The 14,899-nt window shown below is 46.3% G+C and overlaps 1 pseudogene across 1 annotated transcript; it reads right to left on the minus strand.

The window, feature by feature from the left end:
- Window positions 1-553: 553 nt before the first annotated feature.
- Window positions 554-4,065, minus strand: LOC148007153 (sperm motility kinase Y pseudogene; annotated as a pseudogene). Its single transcript, XR_015646222.1, has 2 exons — window positions 2,394-4,065; window positions 554-1,673 (listed from the first exon to the last, which is right to left on the minus strand). The product of XR_015646222.1 is annotated as a sperm motility kinase Y pseudogene (transcript).
- Window positions 4,066-14,899: the final 10,834 nt, after the last annotated feature.

Here is a 14,899-nt window from a genome sequence, read left to right on the forward strand (position 1 = left end):
TACAGCTGCCCACTCCAGCTGTGCCTGGGATGGAGCCAGTGCTACCAACTTAGGAGGCATCTCAGGGAGTGTGCTTAGTATGTGTCCCATTGCTTCAGTGCATGACAAGGTTAATCTGCAGGAGTAGCAAGGATTTTAGCCAGCTCGCGTTCTGTATCTGAGGAAGAACATGTCTTTAAGAACATCAAGATGCTCACCTCTAGCACATATCAGCTTTATATATCAAAGATATCATAATAAAGCTGTTTAAAACATAAAAAGTTATAAGGTAGCTCAAGGGTAGTATTACTGACCCTGAGTATTATATCTCATTAAACACACACACACACATACACACACACACACATACACACACACACACACACACAGAAAGAGCTACAAAAGTTGGAAAAATAAACGAATCTTAAAAATATATAAATAAATGTATAATTATTAAAATCTATATGAGAGTCAATGTTTATCACCCAGCATTGAGGAAGGGGCTTAGAGAAATGAATTATCCCCCTCCAACCTCAAAAAACATACGCACACACACAATCAATGACATGTGTAATTATACCAGGAAATACCCGTATTTTATAGAATGCCATAATCGAAAGTAAGAACCATCTTTTTTGTTAAGGGTTGCCAATACATTCTTTTTCCAAGGTGTGTGCAGCTGTGCCAGTCTTGTTCACTATGGGATGGAAGAGGTCCCTGACCTGTGAGCCTAGAGGTGAGCAGGGGATCTTTGCTCCATTCTGAGACTGAGAAAGGCAGGATGCCCACTCAAGGGTCCATAGCAGGGAAGGTTTTCAAGCTATGACAGTGCTGGAAAAGCCTATACAAGGCACACAGTTAGCAGTGATGTGTTTGCAGGGAGTCCAAGGAACCAGCTTTGTACTGATGCAGGTGGGCAAGCATTTATCATCCACCTCCCACTATGACAGCAATGAGAGTATTGCTTAAGTTTTATTTCATAGATTTGATCCCTGACCAAAATACCAAAAACTGCACCCTTAATGATGTAGCAAATAGAATAGTGGATGCTAGGCCAGGAACCTATGATGCTTCTAATACCATTGTGTATTTCCGAGCAAGGAAGGAGAGGTATCAATGGACAGCAGTCTGTTTCCCCACGAGTACTCTACCACTGAGTTAGTAGCCTTAGCCCTCCTCACCTCTAGAAAAAGGGTGTCACTAAGTTGTCCAAGCTGATCTTAAACTCATGATGTGGACCAGGCTAGCCTTGAAGTTCTGATCCCCCTACCTACTGTGTGTCTTGAGTGTCTGGTATTACAGGCCCGTTTATCTATGGATTAGTAGCCCATGGAAGAGTCCATGATCCCATGACCCTCTAGTTCTCACCCTGTGGAGATATTGGCCTAAGGGGGAGATGGAGTCCATCTGAAGGGATGGGTCAACAAGACAACTCTGTAGAGTGGGGAACTCATCATTCATATTGGGTCCCTGCTGGGAAGAGGAGAAATCAAGAGGAGGGAGGAGATTGGTGTTGGGGAATCCTCCTCTTCCTCATCTTTCTCCTCCTCCTCCTCCTTCTGCTGCTAATGCTGCTGGTGCTATTGCTGTTTCTCCTGTTGGTGCTGTAGCTTCTGCTGGTGTCTTTTCCTTGGCCATGTGTCTGAAATCACCTCCTGTTTATACTCAGGACATGACAGAATTTCAAGATGGCACTGTGAGAGAAAAAAAGTCAATTTATTCTAAGCAAAAATCTTATGCGGTAGAATACTTAGATTACCATTTGGAGCTTTGATTGCCTTATTATTTTATCAAATCTTCTCTTCTACTTCTCAGTTAAGATTTTTGAAAGAAATCATTTAGAAATGTTACATATATATATATATATATATATATATATATATCAATTGCTAGGTCTTAGGAATGAAAAAATCAGTATGCAAAACAATATGCATGCATGCAGGATTCTGAGCATCAACAATAACCAACAAACTAGGTTGTTGATACTTATTCAGTGACAAACCTTGTTATTAATTTTAAGGCTTAAAGGAGTGGGATGTTACATTTGAAAACATAAGACTCTGTTCTGCAGCACTTGTGATTGATGACCACATGTGCTAGAACCAGTAGCCCATGGATGAGTCCATGAGCCCATGAATCTCTAGTCCTCACCCTGTGGGAGCTATTGGCCTAAGGGGGAGCTGGAGTCCATCTGAAGGGATGGGTCAACAAGAAAACTCTGTAGAGTGGGGAATTCATATTGAGTCCCTGCTGGGAAGAGGAGAAATCAAGAAGAGGGAGAAGGCTTGGTGTTGGGGAAACCTCATAAAAGAACTTAGAGAAGATACAAGGTAAGAATTGTGGGGAAAATGGAAACCAGAGACAGAGGAAGGACCAGCATAGAACAAACTAGAAAGGACAAAGCACGAAGGTACCTGGGCTGTGCCTGCTGCTTGTTATCTGGACTCTCCCTGTGGCTCATTTCTGGGGTGAGATTCTGTTCTGCCCCAGGCGAGGTTTCTTTCTCCTTGGCAAGCAGCAACAAAGCTTTATCAGGGCATTTGCTATATTCCTGGTCCACCCCTTAAAACCTCTGTGCCGGACCCTGCTGGAGATGGGCTTATCCTCTAATGGGGCTCTGTGGGAGAGTAGATTATCTTCTTTTATTTCCTTGTTGCTACTCTTCTCACTGAAGATGCTTGTTGTTTGAATGTATGGGACACTCATGGCACATTTGTGATAGTGGTCCTGTGTAGGTGTCATCGGTAGTGGCCTGAGACGACCAGCCACAGTGGACCTTCTTCCTCCTTTTGTATGAACCTTCTGGCCATAATGAGATACGTGACCTTGGGAGAATGACACCTGCAAGGTGTCAAGGACTGGCAGGCTTCCACTCCTCTTTCTTTGTAATCTAAAAGCAGCAGCAGGATCAAGGCTAGGAAATGGGGCTGCAATGGGACTCACTTGCTGTGCCTGGGCTGTGCAGCCATACCCCGGGAGAGCCTGCTGTTGTAGGAAGCAATAAGTTGCCATTTCCTCATTATATTTTCTTTTTATTAGGGAGTATTTTATTACAGAGGCTTGAAATCCCATGCATTTCATCGCACCCAAAATTTCAGGGTCTGGCCTGAGGGGAAGCAGTTCTTCACAGCGAACTGTGAACCTCTTCCCGTGTTCTTTGAACCAGGCGTGTTTCATCACCTCGCTGGCTGTTGGTCTATACATTGGATTTACTGTTAGTAATTGACTAAGGAGGTTCTCCAGTTCTTCTGAAACCCCACAGGGGGCAGGATACCCCCCTGCAACAACTTGTTTTTGTAATTCTTGGATGATCACAGAATCAAATGGGAGCTTTCCCACTACCATATAATACAAGACCACTCCTATTGTCCACATATCATTCTTTATCCCGTCATACAGAAGTCCAAGGAAGCGTTCCGGGAAACCAAAAGAATACGCACCGCAGTGCTGGTTTAGCATTTGTCCAGGTTGTGTTTCGGTGCTAAGCCCAAAGTCGATGACTTTGACCTTTTTGTTTTTATCAATCATTATATTGTCCACTTTCAGGTCTCGGTGAACAATCCCCTTTCCATGGCAGTAGCTCACTGCTGATAATATCTGTTCAAATATTTGCCGGGCCTCATCCTCCTCTATGTGCCCTGACTCTCTGATGTACTGGTAGAGTTGTTGGCCTTCCACCAGCTCCATTATGAGGTATATTCTAGTTTTGTTTTCAATGACTTGTAAGAGAGAAACAATGTTGGGGTGGTTGATCTTTCTCATTATGTTTGCTTCTGTCATGGCTGGCCGGAACCACTGCTTGTTCTTTCGGAGAACTTTGACCGCCACTGGGGTTCCTGTGAGCCGGCGGTGGGCCAGGAGGACCTTGGCATGGCTTCCTTTTCCAATAGTCTTCAGTACTTTATATTGGGAATGAAAGGTTCCCTCCTGAGAGATACTGGGATCGGGACTAGAAGGTGGTAACTCTTCCTCAGTCTCTGTAGGCATTTTATCAGTACTAATGCTACCTAAAAATAACAAACAAATGGAATCAAATAATGAAAAAGATGGAGCAATTCAGGAACTAAAATTACACATGTGGAACCTAAAAGAAACAAATGAAACAAAAAGAAAAAAATAATAACAAAGAAAAGACTAGACTAGAAAAATAGAGTAAAATTATGAACAGGGGGAAGTATGAAGAATCATAAGTAAAAGCCACCCAAATAACCATCCCCAAAAGAGAAAGCCAAGAGCACACAAATACTAAATGTAATGATGAAAATAAAAATCGTTATACTACAATAGGATTGGGCGGCCAAAGCTGATCAATACTGTGAATGGATGTAGTTTGAAGAAAAAGGTCAGATGAAAGAAACGAGAGGAGAAAGAATTAGTATAAGACAAAACAAACAAATGTAAAAAGCCAACACTTAAGGGAAAACTCCATTGAATTTCAGGACCTAGTGATCCACAAAAATCCACAACTCTCCAGAGCAAAATACTGAAAATTAAAATTAACCAACCACAAGGAATGAGGCAGTTAAATATCAGTGAATAGTTAACCTTAAACAAAGGCCGAAGAGTCAAAGTGTCACAAAGGGCAAATTTGTATCAAGTCTAAGCCAATGATTGCTTGTACTCAATAAATGGAGAAACAGGAATAATGTAAAAGGATGAAACCGCAGGGCATTGAAAATGGAGATAGAGTTAATCATCCGACTGCAGAACCGTAAATAATCAAAGCAGTAATATAGCATGTGAGAACATAAAAACCACCACCAAAATGAATCCAGCAATCCATAATAAATAAATAAATAAATAAATAAATAAATAAATAAATAAATAAATAAATAAAATAAAACCACAATAAGGAAGTAGCCAGTGGTCTTGAGAATATATGGCCTAATTCTATCTCTTAAACACATAGAAAAAAAAATCAATCCATAAATAAGCAGCCAGCAGTCTACGTAGGCCTTTAATCTGATATTATTGGGTTGGCATATCAAATTCCTGGGAGCCACTGGAGAGCCAAGACAGGTACTTGGGCAGCTGCAGGCCAGTGAGAGAGCCTGTCTTGAAAATGAGGTTGAGGACCTGCCTCAGGAACAGGAGCCAGGGTGACTTCTAGCCTCTACACTCTTTTGCACTGAGGTGCAGGTAATATAGATACAAGGGGCAAAAGGGGATGGGCACGTGCGTGCACACACAAACACACACACACACACACACACACACACACACAGGCACACACACAGACAAACACCCAGATTCATACAAAACACACTCACGTAGGAACAGGCACACACATACTTACACACAAGTAAACCTGGAAAAATGCACATCACAGACACACACACACACACACACAGGGACACACACACACACAAAAGAAGTGGTACACACATACAAACATACACACAAACAAACCTGTAAACTCACACACTCCTACATATACTGACAAACACACAAGCGAAAGTGTACACACACTCACACACAGGCAAATCTGTCAGCACACACTCTCTTACACACACTGATACATACACATATACACAGTACAGTAAAATCCAATACAACCACACACAGCTCACAAGATACAACCAAGTCGCAGAGGGCTCCACTCCACACCTCCTCTCAAAGCACTCAAAGAAATCCAGGCCTGGCAACAGCTTAACATCTGTTGGCTGGGACGCCTCACAGTCGCTCCTCATGAGGTCACAATAGGACCTGTCATGACATGGTTGGGAAGGGCTTCAAGGCTCTGGCTTCTGTGGGCTATGGAGAGATTTAAGGCTTTTAGAAATCAAAGCCTGTAAGATGTTTACCTCTCCTCGGTTCTCTGTTTTGAATGTTTTCTATGCCTCCTGCTTCAAAGTCATCATGTCTACACTCAGGGTGTCACTTTTTCATTGAATTCTGAATGATTAGCCTCAAAATGATGGTACACTGTTAAAAAAAATTAAAAAAAACAAAGCTGTGTTTCTAAACTGACCCATCAAGATGACACTGATTTCATAAATCCTCAGAAAGGCTCTAGGTTATCATCAAACACCTGAGACAAAGCTGCAGGGATAGGCAGAGCACTTGCCTCCCAAGGGTAAGGAATTGAGTTTCAATCCCCAAAACCCCCATCAATGTTGGATGCATCAGCAAAGCCCACAAGCTCAGCATCTGTGGAGTGGGGAGGGGTTGGGGCTTGAAGACAGGTGGTCTGACATGCAGGCGTGAGGACCTGTCAGAGGATGGCCTCTGACAGGACATGGGGTAGTGGTATGCATGGACACCTAGGCACATAAGGGGGTATGCATACACAGGCAGACACTTCCTATCACACAGAGGTTGGCATGATGTATAGAAAACCAAGTCCATCCTGAGTGTAGGGCTCACTTTAAATATTAAGGTCCAGTGATGGAAGAGGCATGTATGAGGACAAGGAGCCCTGTGCAACCTGGGGCCAGAAGGAACAGAGTGGCTATGCTGACACAGTTGAAATGAATTCTCAATCACAGTCTGTGACAGCCAGGTCACAGGACCCAGTCTGCTGTGTTATTTGTGAGCAGCCAGTGCAGCCAGAAGCTAACTATTGAGCACTGACTGGCCCAAGCCCAGAAAGGGTCTCTGTTTCTCAGATTGCTGGGGGCAGTGCAGTGTGTAGCGCTTTCCTTCTGAAGACTCTTCTGGGGTTTGGAATCCCCTGTAGAGGACTCTCATGGCTGCAGACACTAAGCCTGGGAGGAAAGATCCTCATCTGTAGAGTTCACTGAAAGGCCTGAGAGCAGAAAAGGAAAGAAACAGCAAAATGTGCCACCTCTGCTCACTGTGGTTCAGCTTCTGCCTTTGCAGCTGAGCTCAGGTGCCCTGGAGTCCTCCCTAGCCTGAGTCAGTGATCTCAAGTTTAAGTCCCTACACCCTGGTTTGTAGTATCAAACAAAGCACAGTTTCAGGCAAGAAAAGCTGTGAACACCATCTAGACATTGTTGTCTACATTTGAGGGGGACTGTTGAGCCCCAAAGGGAGCAAGGGTTACAAGGTCAGGTATTATAGGAATGGCCAGGGTTGGAATCCAAGTTCCAATCTCCCTTTGCTCTGGGCAGAGGGTAGGCCTGGCAATTGGTTCCTGCTGTGTACATGGGGAGAATCAAAGGGTCTTATGGGATCGCTGGCACAGACCTGCCCAAGCATGGCTTAGGGAGCCTCACACCAACTCAATATTTGATGTGTTCCCAGTTTTGTCTACCACCCTCAGCTGTGTGCCATTTTCCCTGCCTCCTGCAAGGGACCCTAAATATCTTCCTATAAAAGGCGATCAAGGAGGAGTTGCACAAGGACAGGTGGGGCTCTGTGGGGAGGTTCACATGGGCTAACACATTAGAGGGCCACAGTCCCTGGATTGATGCTGGATGGACACCCTCCTCTGACATCCAACAGAGAGATCTTCACAGAGATCAAGAGAAGGCTTCTCTGAATAGCTGTGCAGAGCACCTCCGATTCATGGACTTAGGACTGACACCCATAGGATGCTTTTGAGGAGCCGATTGTGATTCAAGGGCTCATCTGCCTGGGTCCATGTGCCTCTAGAGATGAGCCCAGGACTTGGCTGTGGCTGGTTATGGGGTCAGATCAGAGGATTGGAGGGGGCTTGTCCTTGGCTCCTGGGAGTAGAGCAATTTTTCTTTCCCTGCCCCTACTTTTTTTGCTTTTCTTTCCTTGGCATAAGGAGGGACTGGAAGAAGTCTGTCTATGGGGAGTGAGGCTGGCTGGGAAACTGCTCGCTGTTCTACATTGTCATGCAGCTGGGGGCTTGGGGTTGTTGGCAGGATAACCTCTGCACCATTCCAGTCTGCTTCTCTCCACTTTATCCATGCATCCCTGTCCCAGGGCTGGGAGACCTGGATACAAAAGTCCCACCTGTGGCTTCCAGTCCAGGGATGGAGTCCCTCAGTGAATGGATTCCAGATGGTTCTGTGTAAAGCTGCATCGAACAGGGTAGTTACTGAACATGTGGGTACATGGAGGAGGATACTGCACTGCACCCACCCACATTTCATATAAAACCAATCCTCATGCTCTGGTACTAATTGGTTCTTTTTATACCTTTCACCATTTTTGCTATTCACTGTACTGTTAAGGGTGGATTTTCATTGTTTCACTTCTGCAAAAAGACAGAGTTTAGCATTGGAGACTCCCTACAGCCTGGCTGGAAGGGAGGCCTACACCCATGTTTCCTTCTAGGAAAAAGCTCTTTCATAGGATGCCTCCCTGAGTCCCAGGATGTGTGGAGGGCTCTGTGCCCTACCCAGGGTTGACCTCAGTATATTAACGGAAGCAGAGGCTTCTCTCTGATAGAACAGTACCACCCTCCTGCAAGATGTCTATGATGGTTTGTATATGCTTAGCTCAGGGAGTGGCAATATTAGGAGGCGTGGTCTTGTTAAAGTAGGTGTGTCACTGTGGGCATGGGCTTTAAAACCCTTTTCCTATCCACATGCAAGCCAATCTTCCCCAAGAAGCCTTCAGATGAATATGTAGACCTCTCACTTACTCTGGCACCATGACTGCCTGGATGCTGCCATGCTCCCAGCTTGATGATACTGGACTGAGTCTCTGAACCTGCAATCCTGTGTCCATTAATGTTGTCCTCATAAGAGCTGCATTGGTCATGGTGTGTCTGTTCTCAGCAGTAAACCCCTAACTGAGACAATGTCAATGTTCCCTGCTCCAGCTTCCTGGCTATAGAAGCTTCACACATGAGCGGCATTCTCTTGGGATATGGGCTTAATAGGCTCTAGGCTGTCTGCTTGATCTGAGAGTGTTAGGACATCCTGCTCCTAAGGGCATTGTTACTGTTCCCATGCAATACTGTGAAAACATCAGCAGGCTCATGCTTTCTTACCCCCCTGAACACAATGCTGCCTTTTCCAGGAGTGGATCCAACAGCTCTCAGAACCTCCTCAGGAACTATGTGTTACCCAAGGATTACCTGCACTTGCTTACACACCCCTATTCTGTGTCCTGAAAACTTTTCAAAGCCCATTCATCTGAGACTGGTGAGTTCAGGACAGTAGTCCGAAGTGTCTTGTCCTACGCTGACAGTTCATTCTCATGAGGCATCACTTACCCTTGACAGAGGATTTTTCCAAGGGGCATTGGATGTGCAGGAGAATTGTGTGTGCTGACTCCTGTCAGATCAGCACAGGATACCATCAAGGCCCCATTTGCTCTTGATTTTGGAACTCATGGTCTTGGCACTGTCTTGTTGTTATTTAGGTCCCTGTCAGTCCCTAATTGAATTTTAGCATGGGAACCCAGGGCAGTTGTCTTCAAAGATATTCCTAGTATGGGCCACATCTTCACCTTGCCAGACATAAAGCACAACAAAACACCAGGCAGGCAGAGAACCCTCAGGGGCTGGAACTGGCATGTGCAAACACTCTGGCTTGACCTTGGCCAGCACAGATTCAGAGAACATCTTCTATGTAGGAAGATCTCCTTCCTCCTCTCAGAGTTTAGGACATCTAGAGGTAGGCTAAGGTGCTGGCACAATGTGAGCAGAGGCAGCACTTTGGGCTTGTTCAGTGTCAAAGCCTCCCTGCCACCCCTGTATCACAGTCACAGCAGCCCATCTCATGAGAATTCTAGGGCTGCTGATATCCTGGATGAATAATCCATGTTCTGCTGCTAGTTTCTTTGCTTCCACATGGACAACTGAGAGAAGGGATTGATTAAGTGTAGGTGAGGAAGCCCTGCAAATATCTACTTGGTGTTAATAAAGACAATGGGTTCTGACTGGCAAGATCTTTGAATTAGATTTTGAAAAATGCCACCTAGGAACAGTTAGTAGGTACTCTCAGGAAGGTGCAGCATGGTGGGCACAATGGGACAGGATCCCTGAGGCTGGTGCAGTGGGACAGGGTCGTTGGGGCAGGTAAAACTGAGTAGGAAACGTGAGCCAGGAACAACCGGGCAGGGACCCTGGTTCAGTTACAACAGAGCAGGAATCCTGGGGGAGATGCAAGGGGGCATGATTCCTGGGGAAGGGATCTTGTAGTTGTGGCCCTGTGGCATGTGCAACTGGCAGGGACCCTGGGGCAGGTGCACTGTGACGTGCACCCAAGCTGGAATGTTCAGACAGGTGTGTGTTTGCTTCATGCAGCTGCTGTCTGAAGTAGAGAACACTGGCAACTGCCCCAGAGGGGATTTTGGGAACTCCTTCCAAGAATCCCTTAGCTCCTAACTGAGAAGCTATACATTCCACAGATGGACCTTTATTGAGATGAGCAGATTCTAAGGGAGCTGCCTTGAATGAACAGCCAAAGAAAGCAGAAATGAAGAACAAGCAATTGCAGCAGACATGTTCAGTGTGTTTTCGACCAGAAAAGTAGGACTGGAAGAAACTGATTAAGTCAAATCACTTCACTGTCTATCCATCCATCCATCCATCCATCCATCCATCCATCCAACCACCCACCCATCCATCCATCCATCCATCCATCCATCCATCCATCCATCCATCCATCCATCCATTTCCCTGAGGGAAGTCAGCTTTTCTTTCTGAGAAGGTCAAAGCGGCGCTCCCTTGTGGTGACAATGAGGATTGCAGGCAGTGAGATAAGTGGGTATGTATGTATTTATTTATTTATTTATTTATTTATTTATTTATTTATTTATTTATTTATTTATTTCATGATCTGCGATAGACTGCCACTTGTGGCCAGTCCCCATCTGCATCAGCTGTACCATAAACCCAGTCTCAGTGTGACACAGAAAAGGCCTAATTGGAAAGTATGTCCTCTCTCTAAGCGACACTGTATAATAACATACTCTGGACTGCAGGTCAGTCAAGGCCTGTGTTTAGGAGACTTGTGGACAGATGAATGTCTGTGAGTCTGGACTTAGACTCTGTGGAGGGCTCAGGTCACCTGACTGTCCTGAAGCTTCCCACTGTGATTTATTTCCCTCCTACAGAGCCAGCCACCTCAGCAACTGCATTTCCTGGTTATCCCCTAATCCACTTACACTGTGTAGAGTGTTCAATCTCAGGGAGGGCCTGGGAATCTGAGAGACACCACTGAGCCCCCTGGGCCTGGCTGACTCAACCTGAGGCTACTCTGTGTGTCTTCATTTTGCTCACCCTCCAGAGACCTCAAAAGTCAGCAGTGAGCTTGCTGAGAGGTCAGGAACCTCCATATTGGCCCAAGAGCAACTGTCCTCTTTTACAGGTTCATCCACAGAGCTTGTAATTCTGATTGGTGCAACAGTCAGGAAGAGTGAAAGATGTCATCTCCCAAGGACAAGTGCTGTGCTAGTGGACACTGAGGAACTTCAGGGATCAAACCCTTCCCCATTCTTCTCCAGCCTCTCTTGTTCTTCGTTGAGATGTTTCCTGCAGATCTAAAAGATATAGGCAATCCATGACATGGGTTTGAACATAATCTCGACATTTTATTCATTGCCTGATAACTAAGACTAGGTAAAATTTATTTATTTATTCATTCATTCATTCATTTGTTAAACATACGTACAGGGTAGCTGTATTTAGAAAGACCAGAGAGGGCATCAGATGACATTAGAGACATTTCTGAGCCTCCATGTGTTTGCTGGGATTTGAACTCAGGACCTCTGGAAGAGCATTCACTGCTCTTAGTCACTTACCAATCTTTCCATTTTCCAGGCTAAATTTTTACTTCCAATAATGTCCTCTTTATTCAGGTTACATCCTGATCCCAGTCACTCTCCCTCTTCTCTTCCCAGTCCCACCTTACAAATCCTTTCTACCATAATGCTCTCCCTTCTCTTTGGACAAGGGGAGAGTCCCTGGGTACCACACCACCCTGGGACATCTAGTCCCAGGTGGCCCGAGCACATTCTGCCCCACAGATTTACAATCAGGCAGTCCGGGTATGGGGAACAGATCCAATGGCAGGCAACACAGACTGAGACAGCCCTGGATCTACTTGTCAGATGACCCACATGGAGACCAACTGCAGATAGCTAACCCGGCTCTGGGGTTGGTTGCACAGGCTCTAGCATACTCCATGGTCCAAGGTATCTGACTGTCGGGGACTTCTTGTAGTGTTTTAACCCAACCAGTTTGCTTGGCACTCTCCCCCACTCTTCCACAAGACTTCCCGAGCTCTATCTGAGGATTGGCTGTGGCTTTCAGCTGCTGAGTGAAGCCTCTGGAGACATGTGTGCTACTTTTCTGTCTGCAAGTAAATCAGAAAGAATATCATAAATAGTGTCAGAGGTTGTGTCTGTCACATGAGACAGATCTCACTTTGTGTCAGTCATTGACTGGTTGGTCCCTCAATATCTGCTTTACCTTTATCCCTGCACACTTATTGGCAAGACAGACTTCGAGTTGAAGGTTTTGTGAATGTATTGATGTCTCCTTCCTCTTCTAGAAGTGTTTCTTGTTACAGGAGGTGGCCATTTCGTTTTCATGCTCTGGTAAGCCTGCAAGGGAGGCTTTGTGTTGGGTCCAGTAGTTAAAAGCAAGACCTGGGAAGAGGAACGGCAGAGTTGTGATCTAGGACTTCCTGCAGCAGCCAGCTCTGGGTCCTGGGAGCCTAGGCAGGCTTTGCAGTCATAGAGCTCCATCCACTGCCCAAGTCCCATCCTGACACTTTCTCCATCTCTATTACAGACCATTGTAATTCTGGCATAGTCGCTCTGTCCTGGGCCCGATAGGCCATCCTACCCTGGAAGAACAGAGAGTTCAAGGACGGCCAAATTTCACTTAAGCAAACTTGTTCTCAGACTGTGTGGTTGCTCTGTCTTAGCTCTCATAACACACTTTCCTCTACGTTGCCTTAGGCTGTATCCTCCAAGCATCCCACCATGCATCAGCTCCATATCCTGACGAACCTACCCTAGGGTCCCTGATAATTCCAGATACTTTAATGTTCTCCCAGGATAGACTGGGGCCTCCGGTGTGGCTCACATTGATCCTAGAAGTTCTTGGGAGCCTCCATGCCATGGCATAGGATGTCTCTGAATCCGCACTGGCCTGAGGGATTCCATCTGGCACAGGATTCTCTCCCTATTGTTGAATTTTGGCTCTTACGTTTTTCAGGAATGGCTCTGCATGTGGTCAACACACACTACCCTGGAAGACCAGAGAGTTCAAGGACGGCCAACTTTCACTTAAGCAAACTTTTTCACAGAGTGTGTGGGTCCCATCAGCAGAGAGTAGCCTCCACATTGCAATGATGTGCAAACTTCTGCCTTTCAGCCATGATGGAGGGTAGCCTGAGGACCCTCCACAAGCCACAGGTGGGTGATTGTGTAAAATGTGTGATGTTATTGGGTCAGGTCTTCAGTGCAGTGCCTTAAGCTGACAGCCTTTTGGGAGGGCATATGCTTCTCTATTAAATGAACTGGTTCCACTGTTGGCCTGGACTCTGCTGTGTCTGCCGCTCATGCTCTCCTCCAAGTCTCTAACTGTCCCTAACTCTCCTTGACTGGCTGGTCAATCAGTCTTCATACCAGTCTAGAGCCGTTCTATAAACACAGAGCCCAGACTGTCCTCTGCCGACGTTTAACAGGGCTGCTGGTTTAGTGTCCTGGGTTCCCTATGGGGGTTCAAACTCAAGTTTCTTAGGTCCCTATGTGTCTGACAAAAAGCCTTTAGAACAAGGTAGATGTGAAGAAATCAGGAAATAAACTCCTGCAGTACTTCATGTCTACCACTGGAGGGCTCTACACTTTTCTGGTCCTGGTGTGCTACTCAGCAAACCCTCTCACTGGAAGGCCCTGTGCCTGAAGCAGAGAACCTCTGCTAAACACAATGTTACCAAGAAACTGGCTGTATCTTCATGGCAGCCTGTAGAAGATTCTCCACGACCCTGAGGACCCAATTGGGAAACCTTAGGTAGGCAGGGTGTGGGAGCCACCAGGGCTGTATGGAGACCTTACCCAGAATTTAATCTCCAGCTGTGCATTCCGATTAACATGACCCACACTCCTATGAAGGTCTCTGGGTGGCTCCTGATATGAGTTGGGGGAAGGGGGAGGACAAGGAAGCTGGGTCAAGACAGAAGCACTGTCCTTACTCACTGCGTCTGGGCTTGTTCCTGCCCTAACTGGGAAGCAGGAACCAAACACCCCCTCCTCATGGGACTGTCCGTGATGAGGCCAGCTGAGGATCTGAACTGTCAGCAAGAAAGACAGGAGCTGTATGTGCCACAGACCAGAGCACAGTGTCCCGCATAAGCCCATCTCTCAAATGATGCCATCTCCTCCCCAGAGTGGCTCCAGTCTGGGTTAGGAGTGGGTCATGTATTCCGAGCTCTCTGCTACTCCTGCAAACACAGCAATGGTGCCTTCTCATGCTCATCTATACTGAGCCTAGGGAGCAGCCAGAGGTCATACTCATGGGAATTCAGACTCAGTTCAATCTGCTATCCTGTAGCCCATGAGTCTGGACTCAACTTTACTGGTCAAGGCCAGTGGTTTATTTCCTGGACAAGACTTTGAGAATGTTAGTGACACATTGTATGCCCTTGGCTGGCCTTCACTCTAATAGCCCTGAGTGACCATTCCAGCCTTCCCTCAGGGATTCAGATCATCATTGGCCAGATCAGGCTCTTTGCTACCTGGTCCTATAGCTCACCTCCACTGTAGTTCATGTGTCCTGACTGCTGCAGCTGCTCCAGAAGCTACCAGATGTCTTCCCACAGAATCCTGTAGTCCCTGTGGGCTCATCCACAGACATCTCACACTCTCCCTGCTGGGAGTTAGGTTGGATGCCTGCTGTGTGGGAGCTGCCTTGGCTTGTGGAGCAGAGTCAGAAGCAGTGGAGGAGATGTTGTCTGCTGCTCTTAATGTCCTCAGTGCCCAGGGCTTGCCTGTGGTGTGGTTGTGGTCCAGCTCCAGTTAATCACTGATATAAATTCAGCCCGTAGAAGCTGCGTACCCCATGAGGCACAGGGAGGACCAT

The sequence above is a fragment of the Rattus norvegicus genome, chromosome 1, assembly GCF_021556685.1.
Source record: "Rattus norvegicus strain SHRSP/BbbUtx chromosome 1, alternate assembly SHRSP_T2T, whole genome shotgun sequence".
Lineage (NCBI taxonomy): Eukaryota > Metazoa > Chordata > Mammalia > Rodentia > Muridae > Rattus > Rattus norvegicus.